The sequence below is a fragment of the Oncorhynchus tshawytscha genome, linkage group LG11, assembly GCF_018296145.1.
Source record: "Oncorhynchus tshawytscha isolate Ot180627B linkage group LG11, Otsh_v2.0, whole genome shotgun sequence".
Taxonomy (NCBI): domain Eukaryota; kingdom Metazoa; phylum Chordata; class Actinopteri; order Salmoniformes; family Salmonidae; genus Oncorhynchus; species Oncorhynchus tshawytscha.
Genome location: NC_056439.1, coordinates 12,611,133 through 12,623,400, shown reverse-complemented (window position 1 = coordinate 12,623,400; position 12,268 = coordinate 12,611,133).

Here is a 12,268-nt window from a genome sequence, read left to right as displayed (position 1 = left end):
TTATTAAAGTGACTAGTGTTCCATTTATTAAAGTGGCTAATGACATCAAGTCTGTAGGTAGGCAGCTGCCTCTCTGTGCTAGTGGTGGCTGTTGAACAATATGATGGTCTTGAGATAGCCATTTTTCAATCTCTCTGCCCCAGCTCTGATGCACCTGTGCTGACCTCACCTTCTGGATGGAAACGGGGTGAACAGGTAGTGGCTCGGGTGGTTATTGTCATTGACTATCTTTTTTGCCTTCCTATGACATCACGTGTTGCAGGTGTCCTGGAGGACAGGTAGTTTGCCCCCGGTGATGCGTTGTGCGGACCGCACCACCCTCTGGAGAGCCCTGGGGTTGTGGGGGGGTGCAGTTACCGTACCAAGCGGTGACACAGCCCGATAGGATGCTCTCAATTGTGCACCTGTAAAAGTTAGTGAGGGTTTTCGGTGACAAGCCACATTTTTTCAGCCTCCTGAGGTTGAAGAGGCGCTGTTGCGCCTTCTTCACCACACTGTCTGTTCGTGGACCATTTCAGTTTGTCGATGATATGTACACAGAGGAACTTAAAACTTTCCACCTTCTCCACTGTTGTCCCGTCAATGTGGATAGGGGGGTGCTCCCTTTGCTGTTTCCTGAAGTCCATGATCATCTCTTTTGTTTTGCTGATATTGAGTGAGAGGATATTTTCCTGACACCACACTCTGAGTGCCCTCACCTCCTCCCTGTAGGCTGTCTAGTTGTTGTTAGTAATCAAGTCTGCCACTGCAGTGTCGTCTGCAGTGTCGTCTGATTGAGTTGGAGGTGTGCATGGCCACGCAGTCGTGGGTGAACAGGGAGTACAGTAGAGGGCTGAGAACACACCCTTGTGGGGCCCCAGTGTTGAGGATCAGCGGAGTGGAGATGTTGTTTCTTACCTTCCATTAGGAAGTCCAGGACCCAAATGCACAGGGCGGGGTCGAGAGCCAGAGTCTCAAGTTTAATGATGAGCTGAGGGTACTATGGTGTTGAATGCTGAGCTGTAGTCAATGAACAACATTCTTACATAGGTATTCCTCTTGTCCAGATGGAATAGGGCAGTGTGTAGTGTGATGGTGATTGCATCGTCTGTTGACCTATTGGGGCGGTAAGCAAATTGAAGTGGGTCTATGGTAACAGGTAGAGTGAAGGTGATATGATCCTTGACTAGTCTCTCAAAGCACTTCATGATGACAGGTGTGAGTGCTGCGAGGCAATAGTCATTTAGTTCAGGTACCTTAGCTTTCTTGGGAACAGGAACAATGGTGGCCATCTTGAAGCATGTGGGGACAGCAGACTGGGATAGGGATTGATTGAATATGTCAGTAAACACACCAGCCAGCTGGTCTGCGCATGCTCTGGGGACGCGGCTAGGGATGCCGTCTGGGCCGGCAGCCCTGCATGGGTTAACACGTTTAAATGTTTTATTCCCATCGGCCACGGAGAAGGAGAGCCCACGGTCTTTGGTAGCGGGCCGTGTTGGTGGCACTGTATTGTCCTCAAAGCACGCAAAGAAGTTGTTTAATTAGTCTGGGAGCAAGATGTTGATGTCTGCAATGGGGCTGGTTTTCTTTTTGTAATCCGTGATAGTCTGTAGACCCTGCCACATACAGTTGAAGTCCGAAGTTTATATACACATTTTACACAGTTTTTCACAATTCCTGACATTTAATCCTAGTAAAAAGTCCCTGTCTTAGGTCAGTTAGGATCACCCCTTTATTTTAAGAATGTGAAATGTCCGAATAATAGTAGAGAGAATGATATATTTAAGCTTTTATTTATTTAATCACATTTCCAGTGGGTCAGAAATTTACATATACTAATTGAGTGTTTGGTAGCACTGCCTTTAAATTGTTCAACTTGGGTCAAACATTTTGGGTAGACTTCCACAAGCTTCCAACAATGAGTTGAAATTTGTCCCATTCCTCCTGACAGAGCTGGTGTAACTGAGTCAGGTTTGTAGGCCTCCTTGCTCGCACACGCTTTTTCAGTTCTACCCACAACATTTCTATAGGATTGAGGTAAATCAAATAAATCAAATCAAATCAAATTTTATTTGTCACATACACATGGTTAGCAGATGTTAATGCGAGTGTAGCGAAATGCTTGTGCTTCTAGTTCCGACAATGCAGTAATAACCAACAAGTAATCTAACTAACAATTCCAAAACTACTGTCTTATACACAGTGTAAGGGGATAAAGAATATGTACATAAGGATATATGAATGAGTGATGGTACAGAGCAGCATAGGCAAGATACAGTAGCTGATATCGAGTACAGTATATACATATGAGATGAGTATGTAAACAAAGTGGCATAGTTTAAGTGGCTAGTGATACGTGTATTACATAAGGATGCAGTCGATGATATAGAGTACAGTATATACGTATGCATATGAGATGAATAATGTAGGGTATGTAAACATTATATAAGGTAGCATTGTTTAAAGTGGCTAGTGATATATTTACATCATTTCCCATCAATTCCCATTATTAAATTGGCTGGAGTTGAGTCAGTGTCAGTGTCAGTGTGTTGGCAGCAGCCACTCAATGTTAGTGGTGGCTGTTTAACAGTCTGATGGCCTTGAGATAGAAGCTGTTTTTCAGTCTCTCGGTCCCAGCTTTGATGCACCTGTACTGACCTCGCCTTCTGGATGATAGCGGGGTGAACAGGCAGTGGCTCGGGTGGTTGATGTCCTTGATGATCTTCATGGCCTTCCTGTAACATCGGGTGGTGTAGGTGTCCTGGAGGGCAGGTAGTTTGCCCCCAGTGATGCGTTGTGCAGACCTCACTACCCTCTGGAGAGCCTTACGGTTGAGGGCGGTGCAGTTGCCATACCAGGCGGTGATACAGCCCGCCAGGATGCTCTCGATTGTGCATCTGTAGAAGTTTGTGAGTGCTTTTGGTGACAAGCCGAAATTCTTCAGCCTCCTGAGGTTGAAGAGGCGCTGCTGCGCCTTCCTCACGATGCTGTCTGTGTGAGTGGACCAATTCAGTTTGTCTGTGATGTGTATGCCGAGGAACTTAAAACTTGCTACCCTCTCCACTACTGTTCCATCGATGTGGATGGGGGGGGTGTTCCCTCTGCTGTTTCCTGAAGTCCACAATCATCTCCTTAGTTTTGTTGACGTTGAGTGTGAGGTTGTTTTCCTGACACCACACTCCGAGGACCCTCACCTCCTCCCTGTAGGCCGTCTCGTCGTTGTTGGTAATCAAGCCTACCACTGTTGTGTCGTCCGCAAACTTAATGATGAGTTGGAGGCGTGCGTGGCCACGCAGTCGTGGGTGAACAGGGAGTACAGCGTGAGGGCTCAGAACGCACCCTTGTGGGGCCCCAGTGTTGAGGATCAGCGGGGAGGAGATGTTGTTGCCTACCCTCACCACCTGGGGGGCGGCCCGTCAGGAAGTCCAGTACCCAGTTGCACAGGGCGGGGTCGAGACCCAGGGTCTCGTGCTTGATGACGAGCTTGGAGGGTACTATGGTGTTGAATGCCGAGCTGTAGTCGATGAACAGCATTCTCACATAGGTATTCCTCTTGTCCAGATGGGTTAGGGCAGTGTGCAGTGTGGTTGAGATTGCATCATCTGTGGACCTATTTGGGCGGTAAGCAAATTGGAGTGGGTCTAGGGTGTCAGGTAGGGTGGAGGTGATATGGTCCTTGACTAGTCTCTCAAAGCACTTCATGATGACGGATGTGAGTGCTACGGGGCGGTAGTCGTTTAGCTCAGTTACTTTAGCTTTCTTGGGAACAGGAACAATGGTGGCCCTCTTGAAGCATGTGGGAACAGCAGACTGGTATAGGGATTGATTGAATATGTCCGTAAACACACCGGCCAGCTGGTCTGCGCATGCTCTGAGGGCGCGGCTGGGGATGCCGTCTGGGCCTGCAGCCTTGCGAGGGTTAACACGTTTAAATGTCTTACTCACCTCGGCTGCAGTGAAGGAGAGACCGCATGTTTTCATTGCAGGCCGTGTCAGTGGCACTGTATTGTCCTCAAAGCGGGCAAAAAGTTATTTAGTCTGCCTGGGAGCAAGACATCCTGGTCCGTGACTGGGCTGGATTTCTTCCTGTAGTCCGTGATTGCCTGTAGACCCTGCCACATGCCTCTTGTGTCTGAGCCGTTGAATTGAGATTCTACTTTGTCTCTGTACTGACGCTTAGCTTGTTTAATAGCTGCAGGGAATAGCTGCACTGTTTGTATTCAGTCATGTCACCAGACACCTTGCCCTGATTAAAAGCAGTGGTTCGCGCTTTCAGTTTCACACGAATGCTGCCATCAATCCACGGTTTCTGGTTAGGGAATGTTTTAATCGTTGCTTTGGGAACGACATCTTCAACGCACGTTCTAATGAACTCGCACACCGAATCAGCGTATTCGTCAATGTTGTTGTCTGACGCAATACGAAACATCTCCCAGTCCACGTGATGGAAGCAGTCTTGGAATGTGGAGTCAGCTTGGTCAGACCAGCGTTGAACAGACCTCAGCGTGGGAGCTTCTTGTTTTAGTTTCTGTCTGTAGGCAGGGATCAACAAAATGGTACAGGGCTTTGTGATGGCCACTCCAATACCTTGACTTTGTTGTCCTTAAGCCATTTTGCCCCAACTTTGGAAGTATGCTTGGGGTCAGCAAGACCCATTTGCGACCAAGCTTTAACTTCCTGACTGATGTCTTGAGATGTTGCTTCAATATATCCACATAATTGTCCTGCCTCATGATTCTATCTATTTTGTGAAGTGCACCAGCCCCTCCTGCAGCAAAGCAGCCCCACAACATGATGCTGCCACCCCCGTGCTTCACTGTTGGGATGGTGTTCTTCAGCTTGCAAGCTTCCCCCTTTTTCCTCCAAACGTAACGATGGTCATTATGGCAAAACAGTTTAATCAGACCAGAGGATATTTCTCTAAAAAGTATGATCTTTGCCTCCATGTGCAATTGCAAACCGTAGTCAGGTTTTGTTATGGCAGTTTTGAAGCAGTGGCTTATACCTTACTGAGCGGCCTTTCAGGTTATGTCGATATAGGACTAATTTTACTGTGGATATAGATACTTTTGTACCCATTTCCTCCAGCATCTTTGCAAGGTCCTTTGCTGTTGTTCTGGGATTGATTTGCACTTTTCACATTAAAGTACGTTCGTCTCTAGGAGACAGAACGCTTCTCCTTCCTGAGCGTTATGATGCTGCATGGTCCCATGGTGTTTATACTTGCATATTGTTTGTACAGATGAACGTGGTACCTTCAGGTGTTTGGAAATTGCTCCCAAGTAGGAACCAGACTTGTGGAGGTCTACAAAGGTCTGAGGTCTGAGGTCTTGGCTGATTTCTTTTGATTTTCCCATGATGTCAAGCAAAGAGGCACTGAGTTTGAAGGTAGTCCATGAAATTAGCCTATCAGAAGCTTCTAAAGTCATCATTTTCTGGAATATTCCAAGCTGTTTAAAGGCACAGTCAACTTAGTGTATGTAAACTTCTGACCCACTGGAATTGTGATACAGTGAGTTGTAAGTGAAATAATCTGTCTTTAAACAATTGTTGGAAAAATGATTTGTGTCATGCACAAAGTAGATGTTTGAGCCGCTGAATTGCAACTCCACTTTGTCCCTATAATGACACTTTGCTTGCCTTATGGAGGGAATAGCTACACTGTATTCGGTCATGTTTCCAGTTGCCTTGCCATGATTAAATGCAGTGGTACGTGCTTTCAGTTTTGCATGAATGCTGCCATCAATCCACGGTTTCTGGTTAGGGAAGGTTTTAATAGTCACAGTGGGTACAACATCTCCTTGTAAACTCGCTCACCGAGTCAGCGTATACATCAATATTATTGTCTAGGCTACCCGGAACATATCCCAGTCCACATGATCAAAGCAATCTTGTAGCGTGGAATCTGATTGGTCAGACCAGCATTGGATAGACTTAAGCACGGGCACTTCCTATTTTAGTTTCTGCCTATAGGAGGGGAGCAACTTGATGGAGTCATGGTCATATTTGCTAGAAGGAGGGCGGGGGAGGGCCTTGTATGTGCCGCGGAAGTTAGAGTAGCAGTGGTCGAGTGTGTTACTCGCTCGTGTACTGCAATCGATATGCTGATAAAATGTAGATAGCCTTGTTCTGAGATTAGCTTTGTTAAAATTCCCAGCTACAATAAATGCAGGCTCAGGATATATGGTTTCCAGTTTGCATAAAGTCCAGTGAAGTTCCTTGATGGCCGTCTTGGTATCCACTTGCAGGGGGATATACACGGCTGTGACGATAACCGAGGGGAGTTCTCTTGGGAGATAATACGGTCGGCATTTGTTTGTGAGGAATTCTAGGTCAGGTGAACAAAATTACTTGAGTTCTTGTGTTGATACAATTACACCATGAGTTGTTAATCATGAAACATACACCCCCACCCCCACCCACTGAAAATCCCGTTGGCCGTATGGACTCCGACAGCATGTGCCCAGCTAGCCATGTCTCCATGAAATAGAGTATGTTACAATCCCGGATATCTCTTTGGAAATCAACTCTTGACCTAATTCTGTCAACTTTCTTAACTAGGAACTGGACATTAGCGAGTAGTATACTCGGAAGCCGTGTGTGGTGTGCGCACATCCGAAGCCTCACTAGAAGACCGCTCCGGAACCCTCTCTTCCGACGGCGTTGTTTTGGGGCCGGCCTCTGGAATCATTTTAAATGCCCTGGGAGGTGCAGACAAAGGATTTGCCTTGGGAAAGTCGTATTCCTGGTCGCACTGCTGGTAAATTGACGTCTCTCTGATATCCAATAGTTCTACCCGGCTGTATGTAATTACACTTAAGGTTTTCTGGGCTAACAATGAGAAATAATAAATAAATAACACAAAATAGTGCACAGTTGCCTAAGGACTATAAGCGAAGCTGCCATCTCTATCAGCGCCATCTTAAATTGAATTCAAAATCATTTGTACTTTTAATACTTATTCGGCGTGGGAGAGTGGCTATGTGTGTGTAACATTTAACTTGTTTAGTATAATCCGTTTGTAACTCCACTCATTACTTGAAGCTGTATAATAGTCCATTTGTTTGTGTTGTTGGTCTTGGCTAGCTTAACGTTCTGGTTACTAGCTAGCTAACACCCACTCACTTGGTTGCTAGCTCCAGCATGAAAAGTGCAATGGTGGAAAAAGTATCGAATTGGCATACTTCAGTAAAAGTAAAGATGCCTTAACAGAAAATGACTCAAGTAAAGGTCACTCAGTAAAATACTGCTCGAGTAAAGTCTAAAAGTATTTGGTTTTAAATATACTTAAGTATCACAAGTATAAATGATAAATTCCTTGTATTAAGCAAACCAGCCAGCACCATTTTCTTGTTATTTATGGTAGCCAGGGGCATACTCGAACATTCAGACATAATTTACAAACAAATAATATTGTGTTTAGTGAGTCCATCAGATCGGAGGCAGTAGGATGTTCTTTTGATAAGTGTGTGAATTTGAGAATTTTCCTGTCCTGCTAAGCATTTAATGTAACTAGTACTTTTGGTTGTCAGGGAAAATGTATGGAGCTAAAAGTACATTATTTTCTTCAGGAATGTACTGCAATAAAAGTAGTCAAAAATATAAATAGTAAAGTACAGATACAGTTGAAGTCAGAAGTTTACATACACTTAGGTTGGAGTTATTAAAACTCGTTTTTCAATCACTCCACAAAACTATAGTTTTGGCAAGTCGGTTAGGACATCTACTTTGTTTATGACACAAGTCATTTTTCCACAATGTTTACACTGTATCACAATTCCAGTGGGTCAAAAGTTTACATACACTAAGTTGACTGTGCCTTTAAACAGCTTGGAAAATTCCAGAAAATGTCATGGCTTTAGAAGGTTCTGATAGGCTAATTGACATAATTTGAGTCAATTGGATTTGTACCTGTGGATGTATTTCAAGGCCTACGTTCAAACTCAGTGCCTCTTTGCATGACATCATTGGAATATCAAAAGAAATCAGCCAAGACCTCAGAAAAAAAAATTCTGGTTCACAAGTCTGGTTCATCCTTGGGAGCAATTTCCGAATGCCTGAAGGTACCATGTTCATCTGTACAAACAATAGTATGCACGTATAAACACCATGGGACCACGCAACCGTCATACCGCTCAGGAAGGAGACACGTTTTTTCTCCTAGAGGCTAATGTATTTTGGTGTGAAAAGTGCAAATCAATCCCAGAACAACAGCAAAGGACCTTGTGAAGATGCTGGAGAAAAAGGTACAAAAGTATCTATATCCATAGTAAAACGAGTCCTATATCGACATAACCTGGAAGGCCGCTCAGCAAGGTAGAAACCACTGCTGCAGAACCGCCATTAAAAAGCCAGACAACGTTTAGCAACTGCACTTGGGGAAAAAGATCATACTTTTTGGAGAAAGGTCCTCTGGTCTGATGAAAAATATATAACTGTTTAGCCATAATGACCATCGTTATGTTTGGAGGAAAAAGGGGGAGGCTTGCAAGCCGAAGAACACCATCCTAACCGTGAAACACGGGGGTGGCAGCATCATGTTGTGTGGGTGCTTTGCTGCAGGAGGGACTGGTGCACTTCACAAAATAGATAGAATCATGAGGCAGGACAATTATGTGGATATATTGAAGCAACATCTCAAGACATCAGTCAGGAAGTTAAAGCTTGGTCGCAAATGGGTCTTGCTGACCCCAAACATACTTCCAAAGTTGGGACAAAATGGCTTAAGGACAACAAAGTCAAGGTATTGGAGTGGCCATCACAAAGCCCTGTACCTCAATCCTATAGAAATGTTGTGGGTAGAACTGAAAAAGCGTGTGCGAGCAAGGAGGCCTACAAACCTGACTCAGTTACACCAGCTCTGTCAGGAGGAATGGGCCAAAATTCACCCAACTTATTGTGGGAAGCTTGTGGAAGGCAACCCAAAACATTTGACACAAGTTAAACAATTTAAAGGCAATACTACTAAATACTAATTGAGTGAATGTAAACTTCTGACCCACTGGGAATGTGATGAAATAAATCAAAGCTGAAATAAATCATACTCTCTACTATTATTCTGACATTTTACATTCTTAAAATAAAATGGTGATCCGAACTGTCCTAAAACAATTTTTACTAGAACTAAATGTCAGGAATTGTGAAAAACTGAGTTTAAATGTATTTGGCTAAGGTGTATGTAAACTTTCGACTTCAACTGTACCAAAGAAACTACTTAAGTGCAGTATCAGTCAAAAGTTGACACACCTACTCATGCAAGGGTTTTTCTTAATTTTTTTGCATTGTAGAATAATAGTGAAGACATCAAAACTATGAAATAACACAAATGGAATTGTGTAGTAACCAAAAGTGTTAAATCAAAATATATTTTATGCTTGAGATTCTTCAAAGTAGCCTCCCTTTTCCTTGATGACAGCTTTTGGCATACTTCTGGCATTCTCTCAACCAGCTTCATGAGGTAGTCACCTGGAATGCATTTCAATTAACAGGTGTGCCTTGTTAAATGTTCATTTGTGGAATTTCTTTCCTTAATGCATTTGAGCCAATCAGCTGTGTTGTGACAAGATAGGGGTGGTATACAGAAGATAACTCTATTTGGTAAAAGTCCAGCTCAAATAAGCGAAGAGAAATGACAGTCCATCATTACTTTAAGACATGAAGGTCAGTCAATCTGGAAAATGTAAAGAACTTTGAAAGGTTCAAGTGGAGTCGTATAACCATCCAGCTCTATGATGAAACTGGCTCTCATGAGGACCGTCACCGAAAAGGAAAACCTAAAGTTACCTCTGTTGCAGAGGATACATTCATTCGAGTTACCAGCCTCAGAAATTGCAGCGTTCAAGTAACAGACACATCTCAACATCAACTGTTCAGAGAACTCTGCGTGAATCAGACCTTCATGGTCAAATTACTGCAAAAGAAACCACTACTAAAAGGACACAAATAATAAGAAGAGACTTGCTTTTGGCCAAAAGAACATGAGCAATGGACATTTGACCGGTGGAAATCTATCCTTTGGTCTGATTAATCTAAATTTGAGATTTTTGGTTCCAACTGTCTTTGTGAGATGCAGAGTAGGTGTGAAGCACCACCATGAAGCATGGAGGAGGAGGTGTGATGTGTGGGGGTGCTTTGCTGGTGACACTGTCTTTGATTTATTTAGAATTCAAGGCACACTTAACCAGCATGGCTACCACAGCATTCTGCAGCGGTACGCCATCCCATCCGGTTTGCATTTAATGGGACTATCATTTGTTTTTCCACATGACAATGACCCAACATACCTCCAGGCTGTGTATGGGCTATTTGACCAGGAAGGAGAGTGATGAGTGCTGAATCAAATGACCTTCCCTCCACAATCACCCAACCTCAACCCAATTGAGATGGTTTGTGATGAGTTGGACCACAGAGTGAAGGAAAAGCAGCCAACTAGTGCTCAGCATATGTGGGAACTCCTTCAAGGCTGCTGGAAAAGCATTCCAGGTGAAGCTGGTTGAGAGAATGCCAAGAGTGTGCAAAGCTGTCATCAAGGCAAAGGGTGGCTACTTTGAAGAATCTCAAATATGTTTTTTATTTGTTTGACACTTTTTTGGTTCCTACATGATTCCATATGTGTTATTTCATAGTTTTGATGTCTTTACCATTATTCTACAATGTAGAAAATAGTAAAAACATAGAAAAACCCTTGAATGAGTAGGTGTGTCCAAACTTTTGACTGGTACTGTATATGTTATATATATTGGGCTCCCGAGTGGGGGCCCATCTTAGTGCTAGAGGCGTCACTAGAGTCCCTGGTTCGAATCCAGACTATTACATCCGGCCGTGATTGGGAGTCCCATAGGGCGGCACACAATTGGCCCAGCGTCGTCTGGGTTTGGTCGTGGTTGGCCGTCATTGTAAATAAGAATTTGTTCTTAACGGACTTGCCTAGTTCAATAAATATTTGTCTAATAAATATTTGTCTAATAAATATTTGTATAAAGGTTCAATAAATATTTGTCTAATGTTTAGATATAAGCCTATACTTATCATGTCACATGTCCTCTTTGAAGCAAACATTTCATCAAATGTCCACTAATAAAATAATTTATTACTGTTTTTAGATCGATTGTAGATCTCTTAAGATCTTCCAAAAAGGACAAAGAAAGAACACAATCGCCGTCGTTTAGTCAAAGCTGCTGTGCTGTTGCACTGGTTTTGACTCACAGGTCAACTTGGATGGGCCTTGTATTTTCAGTACACTGCACAAAACTAGTGCACTATATACGTAACTGGGTGCTGTTAGGTACGGAATCAGTGTTTCTGTTGCTTTTTTAAAAAAATATTGAGGGGTGGACAAGTTTTACCTCCTGTTTACTGATCCATGTTTTGTGTGCAGTTGTGCAGCCTATAATGACCGAGGGCTACATGATTGTAATAATAGAACATAACAAAATAAATGTTGTCTTCTTCCTTACCTGACCCCATTCCACTTTCCTAATTGCATCTGATCTCCTCCTTTAGGCCTACCATCACATCTGTCACAATCAAGTCGGTGTCTGAAATGGCATTCTGTTCTCTATGTATTGTAGTGCACAACTTTTGACCAGGGTCACTAGTGGCAGGTAGCCTGGCAGGTAGCCTAGCAGTTAGGAGCATTTGGCCAGTAACTGAAAGGTCTCTGGTTTGAATCCCTGAGCTGGCAAGGTGGAAAAATCTGCTGTCCTGCCCTTAAGGAAGGCAGCTAACCCCCAACAACAACTGGTCACTGTCAATTAAGGCAGATAATTCATTGCACCCACCAGGTGTCCCAGATCTATATCAGTCCCTGATTAAATGAGTTAGAATGAAAAAACTGGCTTTGAGGTCCAGAGGGAATAGAGTGCAATTTTGAACATAATTTCCTTTGTGTGAAAATACAAAACAAACTTTGAGCAAATGTTTGATCCTCACATTGTTGCAGTGTAATATCAAACTACAGGTAACTGCCAAAATAATGAAAACACTTGAGTAAATAAGGGATACAAAGTATATTGAAAGCAGCTGCTTCCACACAAGTGTGGTTCCTGAGTTAGTTAAGCAGTTAACATCCCATCACGCTTAAGATCATGTATAAAAATGCTGGGCAGGCCATTATTTTGGCTACCATGGCTATGCCACATAGGATGACAATGCCTCCATTCACAGGGTAGGACTAGTCACTGAATGGTTTGATGAGCATGAAAACTATGTAAACCATATGCTCAGTCACCGGATCTCAACCCAATTGAACACTTAAGGGAGATTCTGGAGCGGCGCCTGAGACAAC